Raw genomic sequence first — 2,892 nt, 5'->3', positions numbered from 1 at the left:
CTTAATTCACCCTTAAAATACTGCCAGAAATGACCAACTGTGTTAAATTTATCCACATCTTTCTTTAGCACAGCCAAAGGAAAGAGCTGGTTCTGAAGATGTTTTTTCCAGTTCAGACTGTAGCTACTAATTAAATAGGAAATAAAGGAAAATAAAGGGCTTTTTTGTCTGATGACGACGTTAGAATTTTTTTTCGACTCAGGCCACAGCCCTGCACAGTTTAGATGCAACCCTAATTAAACACAGCTGATCCAGCTAATCAAGTCATTAAGGCTTATTTGAAAACTACATGGTATGTGTGTTGGAGCAGAATTGGAACTAAACTATGCAGGGCTCCGGCCCTCCAGGAACCGAGTTTGACAGCCCTGCACTAGCAGCAACAACCGGAATTGTAATCTATTCAGTGTTGCCAAACCCCTCCCTCAGAAAATCTCTAGAACCACCCTGTTCACTGCGCAGACTCGTTGGCATGATTGAGAGCAAACGTGAGAGGTCACGGGCCTACGGCAGGGTGTGGCCAAGTAAAAAAATTAAAAATCTAAAAAAAATAGCTAGTTTTATTTAAATATAGCTAAAATAGTCTCTCCTTGTCACAAAAAATTTAAAAAAGTCGCAGCTACAATGAGAAAGTAGCTAAATTTGGCGACAAAATCCCCAAATTGGCAACACTGAATCTATTCTGTAGTTTTAAGTGGCTTTATTGGGTTGGACATAATAAATGACAACCCGCTCAACCAATGGCGTGGCTTTGGGGCGGAACTACCCGTTTTTCTGACCAATGGTAGACGATGTGTTTGAAACCTGTTTGAAAACAGTTTTTCATAAAATTACATACTAGGCCAATCCTATTGTTTAATTTATTTGAAAACAAATAAAGAAACTGAGTCTAATGGAGTTAGGTTATGTTTTCGTATAATAATAACTGTAGTAACATTTATGGCGGAAACTATAGTTGTCATAAATTGTATAGTTAGTCAATATCGTCGTTGTTTCAATATCAGTATTTAACCTACACAATAATCCCATTGACCAAGTGAGCCAAGAACGGCAAACACAAGCACACGGTGATTGCTTGTCATTTTAATTGTAGAGCGATGAAGGCACAATCAGCACGAGACTTTTGATTTGGTTCTCGCGCGCAGCGCAGCATCTCCTGACGCGTGCGATATCCGGAGCGCTGCCAGCATTGTATTGGACCGCGCGGGAGGGGGGGGGTTTGCTCGCACTGACTCTACACCAATGACAATGAACTGCGCATCCTCATATTGCATTCATAGCTATGAGTCTGGTTTTCTGACATCTGCGACACAATGACAGGTTCATTTACCTTAATTTGACGGTGATCCCACGCGTTATTGTGGATATCTAAGGAGGCGCATAAGAGATGGACAAATAATATGGACTGGACACCGTCTGTTGAGCGATACCAGAGATGCTGAAAGGTATGTCTGCGAGTCCTCAATGTATGAAAACAAGTTTGAGATGCAGTGGTTGGGTTTATCTTATTTTATATCAACGTATGTATAATAAAATTGTGTTTTTGATGGCGAACAGCTGTTACGTCTCACCTAGGCTATTTGTTTTTCATGTGTGTCAATGGCACAGTTCAAGACTTGTTTGTTTCATAAGCTGTAAAGGGTTAATGAACAAAATAATGACCACAAAACCTCGATGGACCATGTGTTGCCTTGTCAGTTTGTATCCAGTCACACTGGTGCACTGAAAAAAATGTTTCATTCATTCATTTAAAGGCAGTCCCTAAGGGCAAGTTATTTATTTTTCATTGGCTCAAGTTAAAAAATATAGATGTGAATCATTACCCTAATTTTTTTTAATTGGATGAATGAAACATTTTTTTCAGTGTGTGTTTGGATATTATATGTTTGGATAGCCTATTATCCTGTGGGGTTCAGTGCTCTTTGACCATTTTTGCTCTTCACTACACATGAATAAATAGGATAAGGATACTAATACCACTTATTATCAGGTGCTTGTCTGGGGTGCTGAAACTACTCTACTGAATTGGCATAAGAACGAAAGGAGGAAGTGACCAAATGTTAGAGAAAATAATATTAGTGTCCAGTTACTTTTTTAGACCATTACATGCACAAATGAATCCTGGCATGCTAGTTTTTTTTTTAAATATCAAATGTCTGTGGCATAGCCTACCTGTCAAGCCTCCCGTATTTTACCATTCTATCCCGCAATCATACCGTTTAAATCTTTTCCCGTATTTCTCCCGTATTTTTAATCTTTCTATAAAAAATTAAAAATAAAAAAATCCCACTGGGCGTATTTTATATGTTTGCTACATTCGCATCCGATAAAACTCCCGTAATTTGTATGGACCAGACCTCATTATATGAATAATCACGACAACAAATTCCAAGGTTGTCCTGTTGCCAGATCTTGTATGAAACGCATCTTTCTCACACGATCGACGCATACAAATTTAAACCCATTTGTCCCCTCAAATTGGCAACCTACAGCCCAGTGATGCTATTGATGTACGCGCAGGTAGTACCGCGGAAAGGAAACAATGATCACTGGTAGAAATGGGAGGAGACGACTGGTGCTCCAGTGAAAAAAAACTAAATATAGCCTACATGTAAATGTATATTTACATGTATAATGAGATATAGCTTACACTTCAAAAGGCTATTTAATTGATTAAATATGAGCGTTACAAGTTTCAAAGTCAGGTGCTGCGCTGCTTTGTTTACATTCACATTTACATTTAGTCATTTAGCAGACGCTTTTATTCAAAGTGACCTACAAATGAGGACAATAGAAGCAGTCAAAACTAACAAAAGAGCAACAATATATAAGTGCAAATGACAAGTCTCGGTTAGCCTAACGCAGTACACGTAGCAAGGTATATATATATATATA

At 38.5% G+C, this 2,892-nt stretch overlaps 1 protein-coding gene across 1 annotated transcript in view; it reads left to right on the top strand.

Annotated features, from left to right (window-relative positions):
* The first annotated feature begins 1,241 nt into the window (after positions 1–1,241).
* The window catches only part of LOC107698370 (myomegalin-like), a 68,431-nt gene continuing 66,780 nt past the window's right edge, over positions 1,242–2,892 (top strand). The window contains exon 1 of the mRNA XM_016499357.1: positions 1,242–1,442. The gene's annotated coding sequence lies outside the window, so the exon portion shown is untranslated. The remainder of the gene's footprint in view (positions 1,443–2,892) is intronic.

Source organism: Sinocyclocheilus anshuiensis, unplaced genomic scaffold (assembly GCF_001515605.1).
Source record: "Sinocyclocheilus anshuiensis isolate Anshui unplaced genomic scaffold, SAMN03320099.WGS_v1.1 scaffold1746, whole genome shotgun sequence".
NCBI classification, from domain to species: domain Eukaryota; kingdom Metazoa; phylum Chordata; class Actinopteri; order Cypriniformes; family Cyprinidae; genus Sinocyclocheilus; species Sinocyclocheilus anshuiensis.
Note: the sequence above shows the minus strand (reverse complement) of the source record. Positions and strands in the feature narration are given on the sequence as shown.